We start from the raw sequence: 20,792 nt of genomic DNA, 5'->3' as shown, positions 1-20,792 counted from the left end.
GTGGCTGGCACACAGCACTTACTCAAAACAAGATTTAGTTATTGGTCTTGGGTTTGAAACTTCAGAGTTCAAACAAATGGTAGTGAATCTCCCACAGTCAGAGAATCCACGGGAGCACATGGATAGCATTAAATAGGGATTTCCAAGAAGAGAAATTGTGATGAGACAATTATGAACAATTCTAATGAGATAAAAAAATGCTGTTAAAGTAACAAGTGTCGTTTCACAGAGGCTCTCTGACAAGCTCAGACTGCAAAAGGCCAAAGATAAAAACATGGGCAAAAGGATGTATGAGCTAAGAGATACATAAAACAGGAGTACAACAACCCCATGAGGATGTGGGTGTTGGGGCCAAATCACAGCAAACTGATACTGTCAAAAATGCCACAACCAGACAATAGAAACTTTGAAGCTTCATTTGGTGAGGGCAATTGAACAAGGGAGTTACAAGCCTCTGCTTGGACGGAGATGGTATATTATTAACCTACGAGAGGACCCTGGCAGAACTCTGTATACACCTCTTCTTACCCTTTCTCCAGTCTGAGAGAGTGATCTGCAAACAGGAAAGGCCAAAGCAAATATTGCAAATGAAGGATTGTGGCATCAGATAAGGAAGTAGATGAAAAGGCAGTGAACCAATCAGAGGGTTACTAGAGGCCAATGGTGCAGAGCAGAGTCCCTATAGGCTGGTGTAAGGACTTTCACTTTTAATCCCAGTGGTGTAAAGCACTGTTTTGAGCAGAGAAACAAACAACAGGATCTGACTTGGGTATTAAAGCGATTGTCATGGCTCCTGTGTTGCAGACAGATGCAAGGAGATGGAAGAAGGGCAAAGGTAGAAGCCAGGAGATAGACCAGTTAGGATTATGCTACAGTGCTTCCAGTTAGAAATGAAGGTAGACTGTACTAGAAGGTTAGCAGTAGAGGAAGTAAAGGCTCTGGACATACATTTAACATACACAAAAATAGCAACAATAGAAAAGTAGAGTGAGAGTCTGTCAAGAAACTTCAGCTCATGGCATATCTTGCTTCTTGCTTTTTCTATACTCATTTTTTCCTACTATTGAATTAGTGAGAGGCAAATACTAATCCACACATATTGTTCAAAACTTTTAGAGATACATTATGTTAAAAACATAAGCATATTGCCATTTTCACATCTGAAAAACTTCACAATAATTCCTTAACAGCATCAAATATCTAATCAGCATTGAAATTTCCTTTATTGTCTCATAATTTGTGTTTTTACAATATTTTTTGAAATCAGTATTCACACAAACTCCATGCATTGGGTTTCTTTGATGTCCCCTAAGATTTGATCACCTAGAGATTTCTCTTTTGCTTTTTGAACTTTCCTTAATTTCTGAAGAAACCACGTTATTATTATTGTAGATTTTCCCACATTCTAGATTTTGCTGAATATGTCCTGTTGTTTAACGTATTTCTTTGACTTCTAAATGTCTCATAAACTGGCAATTAGATTTAGATCCTTGATAAGATTTTTTTTTTTTTTTCAGAAGAATACTTCATAGATGGTTTATGTACTTTCATGGAAAAGTGCTTAATGTCTGATTTATTCTCCTTTTTGTTAAGGTGGAACAGTGGATACAGATATTGTCACACTGGTCTATCATGAATTTCTTCCTCACTTTTCACTTGATGTTCATAAAAGACATCAAGAAGCATTGCATTCATCCTTTATTTATTCAGGGTTACAAACTAGTAATATTGCAACAGTGTCATTTCTTTTTTGCCTATTTGTTATTAAATTCTAAAAGAGAAAATGTTCCTTATCAAGTACTTGATTACTTTGAGGTAAAATTTAAACAGAAAAAGTAGATAAATGCTTATATGCCTTATTTTTACCAGCTTTCAGAATCATGTTTTTCTAGCACCCCCCAAACGTGGCCAATGTGATTTTTGTTTTTGTATCATTATGAACTTATGCATTTAAAATATCTGATGTATTTTACTGCATTATCATAATTATTCTTTTTAATCAAACTTTTTGAGATAATTATAAATTTACATGCAGTTATAAGAAATAATCCAGATAGTCCATACACCATTTACCCAGTTGTCTTCAGTGATAACATCTTGCATAACTGCAGTAAAATATCTCAACAAGAACATCGACATTGATACACTCCTGATATGGAACATCTTCATCAGCACAAGAATCCCTTCACATTTTCCTTGTATAGACATATTCATTCACCTCCTGCCCTCACTCCTGCCTTAATCCTTGACAACCACTAAGCTAGTCTTCTTTCCTATGATTATGTCAATAATGTTATATGAATTGAATCATATAATAGATAACCATTGGGGATTGGCTTTTTTTTCATTTAGCATTAATTCCCTGAAAATTCATTTAGGTTGTTGTGTATATCAAAAGTTGATTACTTTTTATTGCTGAATAATATCCCATGGTGTGGATGTGTCACAGTTTATATGAGCATCTACATTTTGAAGGACATCTAGGTTGTTCGCAGTTTGGAGATATTAATAGAGCATCTATAAATATTTGTGTCTAGATTTTTGTGTGACATAGTTCTCATTTCCCTGGGTTAAATGCACAATAATACAATTGCTGGTTCATATGGTAGTTGCATGTTAATTTTTAAGAAATTGCCAAACTGTTTTCAGAATGGCTGTGCCATTTTGTAATCTCACCAGCAATGTATGAGTGATCAAGTTTCTTCACATCCCCACAGGCATTTTTGTTTGTATTTTGATTTTTTTCTTTTTTGGTTATGGGCACGTAAATTACCCCAGCATGCATTGAAGAAATTATCTCACTGCCGTATAATTACTTTTTCACCATTGTCAAAAATAAATTGGGCATTTTTATGCATTGTATATCTGGGTTTTCTACTCTGTTTCATTAATCCATGTGTCTGTTCTTCTGTCAATGTTGCACAGAATTACAGCTACATAACAAGTCTTGAGATTGGGTAGATTGATTCCTATTTTATTTGTCTTTTACAAAATTATTTCTTTATTCTAGTCCTTTGTATTTCTGTATAAATTTTAGAACCTTGTCTATAGATACAAAAAGAATTCCTGAGATTTTAATGGTAATTATATTACATTTTTATCTCAATTTAGGAAAAATTAACACTATCATGTTGAGTCTTCTAATCCATGAAATGTATCTCCATTTGATTAGATCTTTGGCTTATTTCACCAGCATTTTGTATTTTTCAACATGCAATATTAGTATATGTTTTGTTAGATTTACACATAAGTGTTTCTCTTTTTTGTTGAGCAACTATAAATGGAGCTGTATTTTAAATTTTGGTGTCTACATGTTTATTGCTAAAACCTAGCAGAATTGCATATGTTTATCTTGTATTCTGTGACTTTGCTAAACTCATTATTAGTTCCAAGAGGTTTTTTGTAGATTGTTTGGGATATTCTACACAATTATGTCATCTGCTAACTAAAAAAAGTGTGTGTGTGTGTCTGTGTGTGTGTGTATATATAATTTCTATCCAGTCTATATGATTTTACTTCCTTTTCTTGCTACATTGAAATGACTAGAACTTCCAATGCTAGGTTTAATAAGAGTGGTGAAGGCAGATATAGTTTCCTTGTCCCCAAACTTAGAAAGCATCCAATCTTTCACTGTCAAATATGTTAACTTCAGTTCTTCACAGCTGTTCTTTATCAAGTTGAATAAGATTCCCCTCTATATCTTTTAGCGTTTCTAATCATAAATATGCATTTAATTTTGTTGCATATTTTTGTTACATACTTTGCTTCAATTAATATAGTCATATGATTTTTCTTTTCTGCCAATCTCTGAGTAGGTGTATTCAGACCATTTTACTTGAAATGTAATTGTAGGTTCACTAGGGCTTAATTCTTTCCCTGTATTTTCTGTTTTGGAGATGGAAAGCTTTTTTGCTTGCACTCATTGATTCTTTCAAGTTACTGTTTTCTTGGCCTCCAAATCTAAGATATATGAGGAAAAAGAAAACCCATGGGACTCATGACAGTGTTGTCCCTTTGGTCCTGAGGTCACCAGTAAGTTTAACTTCTTCCCTCCATCTTTTAGAGTTTTATGGATTTTTAAAATACAATTCTAGTGTTATGACTTGCACTTAGCAGAAGGAACAGGGAAAAGTGCATCTATTATACATTCCTAGAAGCAGAAATCTGATTATTCTTTTTGCTGTTGAAAATGTCCAATATTTGGTCAAAGGGAGCATCTTCAAGTTGGATCCTGTCTCCTTTTGATAGTCTCTTAGCAGTCTTTGATAGCTCGCTAGCTTTCTGTATAGCAGATTGCTCCAGGCTCATCATCTAAACATCTATGTAAAAGTGTATATATAAGTGTATGTGTTTTAAAACACCACCAATATCATACTAGCAACACAATTATGAAAATTAATTTAAGATAGTTTTTTGTATGTTTATTTTGTGCTTTGAGTGTAGCACAAAAATCATTTGTTTTAAATTCTTTTGAAATAATTCCTTTCTGTATAGTTATGTCAAAAATACAAGACATTTGAAGGTTTATTGGTTTTATTTTGCCTTTTAATTGTAGAAATTGCTTTATTTCTATTTTATTTTGGTTTTGTCATTACGTGGGATATTATTTAGTTTTGATGTCAAATATACAAAATAAGGCATATTTAAAGACATCTCGCTTTTATCTCTGTTCCAACAGGTTTGCTCTCTGTTCCACTGATTTAGGTGCTAGTTTCATTGTATTTAAAAAATTTATATAAAATGTGGTTTATTTCTCGATTTTCTATTCTGTTTTAATGTCTTTTGTGCTATTCATGCATCAATCCCCATTGTTTTCCTTGTAAAGGTTTTAAGAACGTGTTCCAGTATCTGGTTGAACTAACATAATTTTATTGTTCATTTTCAGAAGAGCTTCTATTGCTTGTTCTTTTGCCAAGTAAATTTATAATCAACAGCTAGCTTTTGAAATAAATCTAATGGTATTTGGAGAGGTATTATACCAAATTTATAAATTAGATTATGGATATATTTTGAAGATTTATCCAACAAACTTTCCAGAGAGATCCAATGTGAGGTGCAAGAGAACAAGAACAGGTAAAGATAATCCTAAAGTATTTTGCCAGAGGAAATAGAAGGAGAGAGTAGCCAGCCACTGATACAGAGGCAGCTGTGGTAGCAGCAGGATTAGGAGCAGAGTCTGTAAGCTTAATTTAAAATATGTTAAGTTTGAGAGGCCTATCATATAACTAATAACTAATTGGAAATGTGGATCAGGCAGTTGGAAACATGAGCCTGGAATTCAGGGTAAAGGTCAGGGCTGGGGATGTAAAGTTTGGAATCACTGTCAAGAGGTTGATATTTAAAACTATGCAACTGGTTGATGTTGCCAAGGGAAGGAGTAAGGAAGAGAGACTCGATTCAGGCCAGAGGGACAGCTGTGGTAGTCTTGTTCTTGGGAAAGTGAAGTAACTGATAAACAGCACAAGGAAGCCTGGAACAAAGATGGGTCAAAGCTGAGACTGTGGTTGACTCAAAACCACCGTACACAGAGAAAGAAACAGCAGCATAGTAGTCCAAAAAGTGGGGAACAGGAAAACAAAGTCAGAGATGGGTTAACTTGGGAATGCCTAGCCTGAGCAGAAGCAAAGCTTGCAAAGCGAGTGGTTTGGGCCTGTGTGCCCAGGGGGTATGCACATGTAGCCAGTGTTTTGTACACACAATCTTCTTCAAGAAGAGATGTTCTTGGGTGGCAGTGTCCTGGTGATGATTATATCCTGCAGTGTCTACAGAGATGTCTTTATCAGGATTCTTTGTTACAAATAGTAATTACAATCTCTGACTACCTTAATTATAGGAGGAATCTATTGGAAATATAGGGGAGTTTCATAAAACTGAGAAGATGAGGATGAAGGCTTAGAAAGTGGAAAGACCTCTTGAAAATCAATAGCAGGATATATAGCATCTGTGTTATAGGCGATTTGGTAAAGACACCTTCAAGCTGGAGACAGCTACAGCCACCAAGGAAAACCATCACAGCTGCTGGGAACTCACCTGAAACATTCCTCCATCTTTGTATCATTTTCTCCAGAATCAGAGCCCTGAACAGAAATATCTGACTGTGTAGGGAGTGCGCTTCTATACTGGCTGTGGTGCTGAGAGGAGAAAGCTCTCACTTTGGCTTCTATTGTGGGAGGTATGTGGTACTGCAATCTACCACTAATATGTGTAACAAGGGAAATCTTCAAAAACAAGAACTGAACGCTGGACAGCCAAAAATTAAATGACAAAATGTTTATCACACATGAATCAAGAATTTGTAGACATGATAAATTTTAATCAGGGAACTCTGAGGAACTGAGAAGGGTGAAAAGGAGATAAGCCTGGAGACTAAAGACATAATTTTAATCATAATTTCTCAAAAACAGCAAAGGTTAGATTCTAGAAAGTGCCAGCTAATAAACTAAGGAGTATTGGTAGCAAAGAATAGGCTGAGTTGAGGAATCGAGGTTGAAAAGAGTCAAGATCAGGAAGGAAGTTGGTCAGACAATATTCTAAAAGAGCTTCTTAAATGGCTGATCTGTTACCAATGAAACATTGTGAAGCACAAGAGTCAATGCATTTAGTTATGGGCTTGTAATTCAAAAAGTTCTTAAAAGCTTGGAAACCTGGGCCAAAACATACTGGAATAAATGGGACAAACGTAATGGGGCAAATGTGAAATTTTGCATGCGGGTTCAAAAATGCAATTGTTCTTACAGGAGATGGAATTTAGCCTTCGCTCAGAAATTTAATAGTATATGAAACTTGAAAGATCATATATTAATAGTTCAATTGCCTTATTTAACAGGGATATTAACGTGAAGCCCAGAAAAAGGGACTTGCCCAAGGATTCACAGCCAAATAGTAGTAAAACCAGAATTAGCACTCAAGTTTGATGACTAACTTCCTTAAAATACTTTAAAATTACCCTAAAGTGCCTTTAACCTGACATCCATCCCCAAGGAAATAATTTGAAGCTTACCAGCATGCATTTAATGGGTGCCAACGGTATTTTGCAGCTGCTAAAATATTACCACAAACTTAGCCTGCAATAAAAGAGGCAGAGTGTTCAGAGCTGGAAAAATGGTGCAGCATCTTCTACCCGAGTCACCCAGCCTTGGAGAATTGCACTTGTTTCCCTCAATCATATTTAAGGAGGATTCTGGCCAACATAAACTCTAAAAGAGTGAATCCTTAAAGATGGATCCAGAGTGGCGAACTGGGCCTAAATGTAAAACACAACCGGCCGGGCACGGTGGCTCACGCCTGTAATCCCAGCACTTTGGGAGGCCGAGGCGGGCGGATCACGAGGTCAGGAGATCGAGACCATCCTGGCTAACACAGTGAAACCCCGTCTCTACTAAAAATACAAAAAATTAGCTGGGCGTGGTGGTGGGCGCCTATAGTCCCAGCTACTCGGGAGGCTGAGGCAGGAGAATGGCGTGAATCCGGGAGGCGGAGCTTGCAGTGAGCCGAGATTGCGCCACTGCACTCCAGCCTGGGCGACAGAGCGAGACTCCGTCTCAAAAAAAACACACACACACACACACACACACATACACAACCAAGCAGCCATTTGCTGAAGAAAGGTCACACAGGTACTCCGCATCCCAGGAAAACCCCCACACACATAACTTTGGGACTTTCAAAGTTGTCTGTTTCTGTTTATGCTGCCTGAATCAACCTATAGGCTGTGACCTGCATCCAACAGTCAGAAGTCAACAAGCATCAATCAGTCAGGACTAAGCAAGTGTGCATCCCTCATTTGCATAAGTGGGCCCATGTGGGAACCTGGGTGGGAACGTTTTCTATAAAACATAACCCTCTCTTTGTTCTCTGGGAATGCATCCTTGTTTTGTACTGAAGTCTGTATCAAATTTTTGGTTTGCAAACTGCACAAAGAAATAAAGTCTCTCTTAACCCAATACTTCTTTCCTCAGTAGTCTTGTTAACACTAACTAGGGGGGATCCAGAGCGGGGATCCAGAGAAGGGATGATGAAGTTTCTGAAACATGACCACAGGAATGGTTGAAGAAAGAGTAGACAGAAAAGAAGCAGCTAAGGGAAGAGATAGTAGCCACACTCTAATCTATCAGCATTCTTATGAGAAGAAAGAGACGTTTACTAAGCTGCCCTGCCAGCAGAACTAGGGTCATCAGGCACAAGTGATGGAGTAAAGATGTGCCACTACAAGGGAGCATGAGCCCCCTGTCGGTGAAGCCGCAAAATTACAATTTCATCTTCATCCATCAGTGAGGCATGCAGCGGCAAGTAATATAAAGTCCCTTTCAACTCCTAGCTTTTTGTGATTCTATTACTTTCCTAATTCAGACACTATTTTTTTCTACCAGATATTAAGGTCTTTGAAATTAAGCTCATTATAAATCTCAGAAAGAAGTGACCCTGTCTTATACTCTCTGTGGTGTCCACAGTGCCTAGAACAATGGAAGATACACAGAAAGTGTTTAATCAATACTGGGCGGCTGGTAGAGCCTTTGATATTCTTTTCTATTCCTCCTCCTTCTGCCACAATCGTTGATCCTGATCCACTAACTGCAGAGCAGCAAAGGGAAAATTGTCACACACACACACATGCATGGTATTATAAGGGTATCTTCAAGGAAATAGAAAAAGGATTGAGAAATGGGTTTTAAAATTTACATACTTGTGCAGGATAATACTTAAACACACACAGTTCTTGAGGAAAAAAAGAGCTAATTCTGGCTTCATATCTTTATACACAAGATCACACACAACAAATCCTGACATTGTGACTGTACTTATCTCTTTTCTCTGCCCCATATTTTTTTTCTATAGCTGTTCTCTTTTAATGTTGAGATGCATGCTATTACAATAACATGAAAAGAAGTTCAGTTTGAAGGACTGGGAAGGAGTGGGTGAGGGCAGATTTATGGCAGAGCTTCTGGCTCAGATGTTGCATCTAATTCAGACTCTGTCTCTTGCTTGACTCCATGTTTGGGTAAATGACTTCAATGCTGAGCCTCAGTTTCCTCAGCTGAAAACCAGAAATAACATTGCTTATCTCAATAGGTTGTAAGCAGAATTAACACAAAGTCTACAAAAACCATAGGCACTCATTAAAATTAGTTCTCTTGTAGCCAGGCACAGGTGGCTCACACCTGTAATCCCAGCACTTTGGGAGGCCAAGACAGGTGGCTCACCTGAGGTCAGGAGTTCAAGACCAGCCTGGCCAAAATGGTGAAACCCCATTTCTACTATAAATACAAAAATTAGCCAGACGTGGTGGTGGGTACCTGTAATCCCAGCTATTCAGGAGGCTGAGGCAGGAGAATCACTTGAATCTGGGAGGTGGACGTTGCAGTGAGCCGAGATCAGGCCATTGCACTCCAGCCTGGGTGACAAGAGTGAAACTCCATCTCAAAAAAAAAAAAAAAAAATTAGTTCCCTTGCATTTGCCCCTGATGCTCCTCCAACTGAGTCATCCTATGACATTTCAAAGCCTTTGCTCTGTAGAATTCTTACTTCCAATATCATTTGGGAAGTTCTGACCTCGGCTAAGAGTGAAAATTGTGTGTTAATTTACTTGCCATCTTTGTTCAATTGATAGTGATTATCCAAAACAATATTACAAGTGTTTCTAAGCCATCCAAGGCACTTTAGGAAGGAACAAGAGAACTAGAACAGTTACGGTGCGTACCAGAGTAGAAAGTGGCTACAAGAATGCCATATATTGCCATCTCTGCCTTCAGCATTAAAGATGAAGGAAATCAATGATGAAAAAATCTGGATCAAAGTCTAAATTTGCATTTTGACTAATTTATCCCAATTACTTTGGTCTCAGTTTTCCTAAGTGTAAAATGACTGAGATTTTAAAAAATGATGTTGATGATGATGATGATACCTGCCCTATGTGTCTCATCAGAGCACTGAGAATGATAGATGTGTTTGAAAAGCTGGCTATAAGCCAATGCCAGGTACTAGAGCCCATCAGATGCGTACGCTAAGGCAAACAGAGAGTGCAGCCTAGACAGGAAATCTGAGGATCTAGTGGTGTTAAAGGAAACGGAAGAGATTCAGTAAGGACAAAGAGGAGGGGACTAAATCGTTTTGCTCTCTCGATTTGCATAGAGACATCCCATAGCAAATGTACCTCTTTAACCTGTGATGTTGAAGAATCACTACAAAATAAAATCAAGGACATTGCAAAGGAAAACACTGTATGACTGCTGAATTAATGGGCTGCTTCTCATTCTTCTCTGCTCTCACAAAGAGGGAGGCAGGCATGTGAGGGCTAAAGCTTTTGGAACAGTTTATCATCTCTAGGGACATTGCTTTTCTTGCTTAGAGAACTGGAAGGCCTGAGTGGCAGGCCCTTCCTTTTAAGGGAAGACTTAGAGGTAGGAAAAGTTGCTTCTGATAAATGGTGATAACGGGTCAATTATTCAAACTATTTCATATTTATTAAGTTCCAGTAACTATGAAGCACCCAGCTGTGGGGGTAGAAAAAGCGAATGGTGATTGCTATAGATGAGGCCTGAGAGATTTTCTCTGAAGGTGAATTAGAGCTGCAGGTTTGATGGAGATGGCATTTGGTATAAGGAAACACATCTTAGGCCAAATGGCCTCCTATGAACATGGTGAAGAAACAGCTCCCCATGTAAATACAGTGAATCTGAGAAGTGCCCAAAGTGAGAGTGGGCATGTGTACGTGCGTGTGAACATGTATGTCTCCGTATGCAAGGGTGTGTGCGGTGGTGAGGTGGAGTGAAAGCTAGGAGACAAAGGGTAGGAGGGGAGTGCTAGAGAGAAATGGGAGACTCAGGAAAAACCCTTGAAAGGCTGATTCAAATCTTCCAAACAGGTCACCAGGGATAGCAGGGAAGAGCAGAAGACAAGGACACTACAGGTGCCACAGGCAGTTGCTATTAGTACAGTCTTTGTAATATCATCCATAATAGCTGGTCTGTGATTGATGGATTTTTTTTGAGATGGAGTCTTGCTCTGTCACCCAGGCTAGAGTGCAGTGGTACGATCTCGGCTCACTGCAACCTCCGCCTCCTGGGTTCAAGCGATTCTCCTGCCTCAGCCTCCTGAGTAGCTGGGATTACAGGTGAATGCCACCACGCCTGGCTACTTTTTGCATTTTTAGTAGAGACAGGGTTTCACCACATTAGCCAGGCTGGTCTCAAACTCCTGACCTCGTGATCCGCCCACCTCGGCCTCCCAAAGTACTGGGATTACAGGCATGAGCCACCGTACCTGGCCTCATCTGTGATTTGTATTTATTGTCTCTAGCAGTCATTACAATAAATGCCAGCTCTGATTTATTTAAATAGGTAAGCCCTCTCTTGCCCTCCCAGTGTCTGTTCACGTACCATGCTTTTCCAGCTCCCTCCTTGGAGTCCTTGGAGAGCTGTTGCTTTTCTCTTACACCTTTTCCCCCCGCCCCCCTTTCTATTTCCATCACTCACTAAGTCACATTTTTTTCCCTTTGCAATTTTTTCTCATTGCTTTTCTATGCTGTCAGGGATTAACTTTGCACAAAGAAACGTTTAGCCTCAGATGGGCCCCTGGGGGCCCTTTAAGCTTATGGCATGTCCTGCCTGATAAGACCTTCTGAGCACAGGGCCAGTGAAACTGCACAGAGATGCACATCACAAAGGTTGTCCTGCCCAGTCTCCCAAACCATCTGCCTGTCTCCTGTCCTCTTCCTTATTTTTCAAAGACCACCACACACACCAAGGCTCAAATTAGTTTTTATGAACTCTGATGCATACTATCATGCATTGATGTGCCAGGAATTGTGCATTATCTCACTCAATCCTTGCAAGACCACTGGGTAGTAAGTCTTAATAATGCCCCCTTCATAGTGGAAAATCTGAGGCTTTGAAAGGTTAAACAATTTGTCTAAAACTACAGCGCATGTGGCAGTCGGGTCTATCCAACCTCAGCATCTGGATTCACAGGTACTGTGCTGAATAGCCTTACATGAGACTTCTACTTATCTAAACTTACAGTTATTAGTTTGAATTCTGAGAAGCTGGCTTTTGGGAGTGGGAAAGAGGCCAGGTATAAGCATTCTTAGTCTGTTTTAAGAATAAGGACAATTAGGATAATCACTCACCCCCACCCCCAACTCATCACCCTACGAAGAATCTATCTGCTAGTAGTCACTTGGTATCCACAAAGTCAGACTTCATTATCCCCTAGTAAAAACTCTCCTGGCATCATTCTAAGAGGTTTATGTGGGGTGCTGCTCCACATTTCCATCGTCTCTGGGAACCTCTCCTTTTTGAGTTGCTGCTGAATCATCTGCCAGGCCTCTGACCACTCACCTTCATTTTGCTCAGCCACAAGGTAGACTCCTGAGTGAATGGAGCCCATTACAGTGGACTCACATCACATTAAGGAATGCAAATGTATACATTAAAGTGGAGGGAGACAAAGAAAAAGAAAAATAATTGTAGTTGCATAGGAGATTCCTAGCACCATCCCACTCATTAAGGAGGTATAGCTGATATGAATACAGTTCCCCCCCAAGTCTGTGTTGTTTCCTAAGCACCTCTGAGAATACAGGCATCTCACTAAGCTAAGGGTCCTGCTCATGTTTACAATGCTCATGTTTCATAAAGTTTGCCTACTAAAGGGAAACTAACAATTTCATCTCATACTCAAGAAACCATGCTAACCCAATACTAGAGGATAACACAGCTGGATCTGACTCACTAAGAAGCGATGTGTCACTTTCCAGTGAAGTGCTTCTAAAGAGATTTGCCAAGTCTACTTTTTGTCTCACAAGTAGACTTCAGAGCCTAAATTTTCCATAAGCTGTGACTCTGCAAATTTGCCTGGGGATTTGTGATTGGATCACTGGGGAATTGACCCGCCCAGTTGCAGAGATGCTAGTCCAAGGGTTATGTAGAGTTAGAGCTGCAGTCAGCACCAGGAAAAGCAAAGCCCTGTGTGTACTGAAAATTTAAGACAGCAGAAAAATAAGAGGAGACCAAGGGAACCAGGCTATAGAAAGGAAAGTGGAACTGCAGCAAAACACATATTTAACATATATTTAAAAAGAGGGATCACTATCAAGCCAGGAACAGTGAGTGAGAGAGAAAGAGATTGGGAATAAGAGCAGAAAAGTAAGAGGAGACCAAGGAAACCGGACTATAGAGAGTAGAGTGGAACAGGAAGAAAACATATATTTAAAAAGAGGGGTCATTATTGAGCCAGAGAGAGTGAGCGAGAGAAAGAGATTGGGAATGAGCCTTCTTGGTGTGTGATGGGTCCTGACTGAGTGGCCCTTGTCCCAGGATCCCACACCTCTCAGACCCGGGCTTCCCTTCCCCTTTGGCAGGGGCATCCCTAGTGAGGCACAGGAATGATTTGTACTCTACATTCAGCTTCTGTTGCCCCAACTGTAGTCTAATGCACCCCAGCAAGTTTACCCTTTTTCTTATCTGCTAATGCCAAATTGACAACCTAATTACCACGCATATGTGATTACTATTACCATGTGAATAGTAATAACTGTACACCCTTTCTAATTTCTAATTCTGATCCAGAAACAGAAGTCATTCACAAACTCTTCTTATCAGTTTTAAAAAATGATCCCTATACTAAAATGGTGGCTCAGCTTCTGTACATTGCAGCGATAGTGCTGGCCCTCTCCAGAACACTTGCACTCTCTGGCCTTTAACAAAGATACATATAAATGCTTATTTTAAGTTCTCTTTTCAACCACCCTCGCCCTCCAATGATTTTTTTCCTGCATGGGCTGCTTCTGGCTGCTATGACCTAATGCTATGACCTTTTTTTTACTCTGGGTCATTCTGGCCTTCATTTCTTTTTAAATCAGCCCCCCTTCAATTTCATTTTCTCATATTTGTCACCACAGCTTTGAGATGTATGTGTACCTTTAACAGCTACATGAGTGGAATGGAAGGTGGTAGAAAGATACTATGGTTCAACATTAACAGGAGAATGGGGAGGAGCCAATGATACTGCCAGACACAAAAGGAAGGGAGGAGGAAGTGGGGGAGCAGAAAGAGTAAAGTAATAAGAGCTTGGGGAAATCAAGTTAAAAGTAACCAAGAGGTAATCAACCCAGTGATGGCATGGCACTAAATATACATGTCTTGCCTTGTGACATCTCTTCTAATTTTCTATCTTGCATCTCTTAGAAATTTGTAGAAGTTCCCTGAGGGCAAGTTCCCTGCCTTATACTCATTTGTTGGTGCTGTTTCATATGGAACATTAATATTTGCTGATCAAATGATGTATTAATTGATTGCTATTCCAACTGCTTGCACTCCAAATAAGACTGTACACATTTCAAATGGTGGTGGTGGTAAAACCATTGGAGTGAGGGAGAGGAGTACTGTTAGAATTAGTGGAAACTGTATTTTTTCCCCAAAATGCTTAGAAGGAAATACCTTCTGTAACCCTTCCTATCTAATGGCTACAGAGTAATTTGGCATTAATTTTGATTTCCCTTCTTTGAACTATTCAAGTGCCCATGACAGTCTGACACATAGTAGGCACTCATTAAACATTTGAAAATGACTGACTGACAAACTGAAAAATACTTTTAGTGAGAATTGAAATCTACTATAGATTGTCCCATCAGGAGATTTAGGGACCCTGGAAGGATTATGCATTTCCTGGGGTCATCCTTTGAGCAAAGCTGTTAGGATGGATAGGGTCCATAACAGAGCTGTATCAGAAACTAAAGGAAAAAACAATACTGGTCTTGGAAGGTAACAGTATTGCATAGCAATTAAAGAGAATAAAAGAAATGACAATGCACATGGTACATATGCATTAACTTGCTAAGTCTACCATGACAAAATACCACTGGGTGGCTTCAACCACAGAAATTTATTTTCTCAGTTCTAGAGGTTAGAAATCCAAAATCAAGGTGTCATAAAGTTCCTCTGAGTCCTCTCTCCTTGGCTTGCAGACAGCCACCTGCTGACTGTGTCCTCACACGGTCTGTGTGTGTATGCCCCTCTCCCTGTGTCTCTCAGTGTGTCCAACATACCTCTTCTTATAAGAATGCCAGTCCAGCCTGGGTGACAGCAAGACTCTGTCCCAAAAAAAAAAAAAAGAATGCCAGTCACATTGGATAACTTAATCACCTCTTTAAAGGCCTTATCTACAAATATAGTTACATGCTGAAGTACTGGGGGTGTTAGGTTTCAACATAGGAATGTGAAATGGGGGCACATTTCAGCCTATACAATATAGATGCCAACTCTATAAAGCATTCTCCTAGCTGCACGGTCATTCTGGGAAGCAAATAATTTTAATATCCAATGTTGACAGTTTAAGAAAGTGAATATTAAAATGTTAATTAGTCTGCCTCAGATCCAGGAGCTAGAAGTGACAGGCTTGGATTCAAACCCACAACTTCTGGCTCTAAATAGCATGCACTTTCTACTTCAGCACTCTGCTATGAAACAAAGAAACATGAGCAGTGAAATATCTGGAGAAAAAATATAGATAAGAACTGTCAGAAAAACTGAAACATTTCACCCAAACAGTAGGCCTCCTGTGACTTTCCAGAAAATCCACAACCATATCCGGTTTCTAAATCTCTGAATAAGTGACCCATATTAACTCTTTCTGCTTCCATTTTGGCATTAAAAAATTTTAAAGCAATAAAATATTCTTTCTCTTTTCCCCAGGGATTTTGAGGTCACCTGATACAGACAGTACTTTAAAAAAAACTTTGTATTATGAAAATCTGTAAACATAGAGAAAAGCAGACATTATAATGACTGCTCATATATTTATTAGGTTGCTGCAAAAGTGATTGCGGTTTTGCCATTAAAAGTAGTGGCAAATGAATGAACCTAATACCAAGATTCAACATTTTTAGAATTTTGCCACTTTTGCTTCACATATCTTCTTCTTATTTTTCTATCATTTATCTATATCCATCTATCTACCTACCTATATTTTTGATAAACCATTGTGACATTTCATCTATAAATAGCTCATCATGCATCTCCCAAAACAAAAACATTTTTCCACATGCCTACAAAACCATTTTCAAACCTAACAAAATTAAGTGATTTTCTAATACAGCAATCAGATTATATTCAAACTTACCTCCTTGTTCTTAAAATTTTTTTATAGTTTAGGTTTTTTTTTTTAAAAAACTCTAATTCTAACCAAGAAGCACACATTTAATATAATGCTAAATTTGTTAAATTTCCTTAATCAAGAATCATTACTTCCTTCTGTTTTCATAATGTTACCTAGATGAAGAGTCCAAGCTATTTTATTTAGTACAAATGTCCCACATTTTGAATTTGTCTAATTGTCTTCTTATGGTGTTATTTAACTTGTTTACCTATTCCCTGTATTTCCTGCAATCTGGAATGTAGAGCTTAAGATTTAATTCATTTCAGAATATTTTAAGCAAGCCACATTCATGGGTGGCACTGAATTTCATTTTACATCACAACAGGAGGCAGGTAATGTCTGATTAAATTGCTCTTAGTGAAGATGAGTTTACTCACTTGGTGGCAGTCAGGGTTTTCCATTGTAAAGCTGCACGCTTCTTATATAAAGATTAAGTTGTATACGGAGTATTACTTAGGTACTTCGCAATCATCTATCACACATCAGCCTTTCCTCACTGTTTTAGCATCTGTTGATGGCCCTTGCCCTGTGAACACCATTGAAACTACCCATTTAGGTGAGTGCTGGTCCAGTTCTTAGGTCATTGAGGGAGGACATTCCTTGGGTACAGCCACCACCTCTCTGCCATCTCTGGGTTTCTCTGGACTCAGGCACTAAATCTGACAAGCAAGGTGAACTCAATAAGGTATTGTTTTTAATGATCCTAACTCTTTACTATTTAGCTGCAGAAGACAATATAGCAGGTGCCTGGAAATCCACAGAAAAAAATAAACCAAGGTCAAATTTGAAGCTTATTTACCTATTACACTGCCAAAGGCTATTCCCAAGAATTCTAAAACTATAACATAGCATGTAGAGAGCATGGCACATATATACATTTTTAATTGGGATCAGTCATTTGACCTCTTCCTCTTCTTTTGACTTGGTTTAAGCTGAGCCCCTTTTTGCCCATTTTAAGATTTCTGATAAAATTGATTTCAGGCCTCTGAGGGCAAGTGTTTTCCAAATTCTTTGAAAGAAAGCACATGGGCAATATTATGCACACCGTTCTTTATTCTGAAAGCTGACTTAGGATAGGGGACTGAAATTAAACATCTCTTCACTAACACATTGACCCCCTCACTGAACGAAAGCATAAGCACTGAATTTTCAGGATCTCCATCCAAAAACCAAACTATTAAAAGACCTGAATACACAGGCCACAAAAGAAGAAATCATAATTACTACACATTGAAGGCAAAGCTTCCTTTTCTGCTCCATCAGACTGCAAGCATTTTGAGAACAGGGATTCTGCCCAATGCATCTTTGCCTCCCATCGCCCATGCTAGAGGCTTTACACTCAGTAGTGTTGAAGTAAATCTTTATTAACTGAGTTAGCAAGCAGCCCTCAATAATAAAATCAATGCAAATCGTAACAACAAACGATCATTTTCAACTATCAAATTAGAAAAGATTTTCAAGCTGTTTGGACTGTTGTGGGTTGGGGGGAGTGGGGAGGGACAGCATTAGGAGATATACCTAATGCTAAATGACGAGTTAATAGGTGCAGCAAACCAACACGGCACATGGATACATATGTAACAAACCTGCACATTGTGCACATGTACCCTAAAACCTAAAGTGTAATAATAAAATAAAAAAATAAAATAAAATAAAAAATAAAAAAAATTATGAAGTGCCTACGTAAAAAAAAATAAAAATAAATAAAAATAAAGATACTATACCATTAACCGTAATAAAGCACGGCTCAAAAGAGCATAAAGACTATGCATTTCTTAGAGCATAGAAAGAAATATTCAAAATTTTAACACTATTACCTCTGGGAGGTAAGATATGTAAGGTACTATTTTTCTTATTCTTTGTTCACTTCAGTATTTTTCAACTGTAGTTCAACAAACATGTTCATTATCGGAGAAAGCAACATTTACAAACAAAATGGGTCCTTGTCCTGCTTCCTCTGGGATACTGCATGTGTGGACCATGGACCCTGGGAAAGCAGTGATTATTCTGATTGTTCTGTACATGTGCCCTCTAGGACTAAACACCTAAATGACCTTCATATAGTGGGCATGAATATGTGTGAGTGTGTATGTTTTCTTTCTTTTCTATTTTATTTCTTTCTTCCCCAGCAGGTGTGTTTGAATAGCAGCCCATTACTGCTCGCTTGGTGCTATAAATATTTATAAGCATGCTCCAAGGAAGCTATTGTATCATAAACTGGCCAGTGGCATGGCCTGCTGCTATTTCAGAGTGGGGAGGTGGGTTCTACCCCACATGAAGCGCTGCAGTCTGTGAGGCGTGAAGGTCTAGGCAGAGATTTGTGAAAGATGTTAGTTCATCTCTGAAGGCGTGGACCCGATTGCTGTAGAGTAGGTTAAAGCCATTAAGTCCATGCTGCGTTGCATTTGCCTTAGGTTACAGAGACAGAGTTTTACAGTTCAGTTAGCCCTTTTAACACACAGGGTTAAATGTATTCCCATTGGTAGTTTTAAAGAGGTGTGTGTGTGTGTGTGTGTGTGTGTGTATGTGTGTGTGTGAGAGAGAGAGAGAGAGATTGAGAGAGAGACAGAGAGACAGAGAGAGAGAGAGAGAGAGTCTGAGAGAGAGAGAGAGATTGAGATTGAGGCCAACATTAGTGTGATACGGGATACTCAAAGCTTCTGGCCACTGAGTGTGCGCCAAAGCCATGGAAATACCCTGCTTTCTCCTGGTGTGAAGGATGGAATCATACCCATATGGGGGACCCCAGAAATGAGGTCCTTTAAACTGGGACTCGGTACACACTACACCAGAGAAAGGCTGAGCTCATTGCATTTGACCAGCGCAAGTGTACAGGAGACAGGAGATACCCTCAACTCCAAGCAACTGTTCCAAACATTGCTAACACCAGAATGGTCTTTGGCAGTTAATAAATGACTTCTTGCCAGCATGGTGGCTCACACCTGTAATCCCAGCACTCTGGGAGGCCGAGGTGAGTAGCTCACCTGAGGTCAGGTGTTTGAGACCAGCCTGGCCATAATGGTGAAACCCCGTCTCTACTAAAAATACAAAAGTTAGCTGGGCATGGTGGCGCATGCCTGTAATCCCAGCTACTTGGGAGGCTGAGGCAGGAGAATTGCTTGAACCCGGGAGCCAGAGGTTTCAGTGAGCCAAGATCGTGCCTGGGTGACAGAGCGAGACTCTGTCTCAAAAAATAATAAAATAAAATAAATGACCTCTCTGCCTCCCCAAGGTCTCCAAACAATTGAAGACTTATCCTGAGTCTCATGCAGTCATCAGAGCTCTGAATCTAGGTTTTAGCTCTGAATGTGAAACTAGCTTTATGCCCTAATTCTGCCCTGTGGTACTCACAACAACTCACTTAAACACAGACTTACTTTTCTCATTTGTAAAATGCACACATTGCACTAAATGTGTTAGAGCATGTAAAGTGTTCTCAACTGTGTTTGGTACATGTTAAGTGCTCAATAAATATTGGCTCTTATTTTATTATTACTACAGTAGATTTTTTACCTGGAGCAGGAATGCCTTAGTGCGGGCCCCACTCCTCCTCCTTCCTCCAATCCACCCATCCAGGGCCAAGCTTTCAATAAATGTTTGAAGGCCTGGTGGTTTATTTGGGACATAATCCCAAGGAGGAGAAACAAAGGAGTGAAAGAGGGAGGGAAAACCCATGCATGAATGCATTATCCAGTTGGCCATCACCACAGGGAACTGATACTTAGTTAAGCTGGAGCTTCCAAGGAAATGAATGAAATGGATCTCAGAACAGTCTGCCTGGGGGTGAAAGGCAGAGCATTTGTTACTGACTTAAGGCAAGGTGCTATCTTCTAGCACCTGCATGGAGCTGGTTGAAATATACTTGCAATGTTCACCATCAAGTACCTGTAACAAGGTGGATTCTAGAAGATATGCCTCAGCTCATAAGAGGTGCCCCATATAGAAGGCTGAAACTTTGACCCTTTCTGGTTCAAACCCATCCAAGTCTGTCTAGAGGGCTGATGGGTGGGGGCCACTCACAGGTCTAACTTGCAAGATCTAAGGAGTTTGATAGAAATGACAGATGACTGCACACATCAGAGCTGACAACCAGCCTGGCAAATAAGACCCCTCATGCATTAGAAAACAAATGCCACTCCTCAACAGCTCAAGAAGCACAATGAGGGGTAGAGACATGGGGTGCAAATTGCAGGTGATGTGGTAACATGGAGGTCATAGGAGAAGAATGGGACAGTTTCTTGCATTAAGTGCTGGAATATTTGCTTTTGTCCTCACCCACATTGACGCCCCTCCCTCCATTGTCTGAATGTCACAGTCAAATGGTAGGAATTCCATAACCATGCAAAGTCAGCATATTGTGTCATGGAAGTTTCCAGAAGATATTGAGAGCAGGAGACATAGAAGGACTTCCTGTTTGACCAGGAAGTAGAAATGGCCAATAGAGAAGTATTTTATACCAGATTTTCTTAGAGTCAACCAGCCTTAAAAACCTGAGGTGTGGAGTCCATCAAAATGGTCATCTGAGAAACCCAGGAATGTGGACACTGCATGTTTTGAGACATCCCAGAAGGAAAGATTTCTATGGTCTACCCTAGAAGGGTGATTCAGGAAATTCTATTTCATGTTATTACCATTTTGCATCC

This window comes from Symphalangus syndactylus, chromosome 5 (genome assembly GCF_028878055.3).
Source record: "Symphalangus syndactylus isolate Jambi chromosome 5, NHGRI_mSymSyn1-v2.1_pri, whole genome shotgun sequence".
Classification (NCBI taxonomy): domain Eukaryota; kingdom Metazoa; phylum Chordata; class Mammalia; order Primates; family Hylobatidae; genus Symphalangus; species Symphalangus syndactylus.
This window is presented reverse-complemented; position numbering follows the sequence as displayed.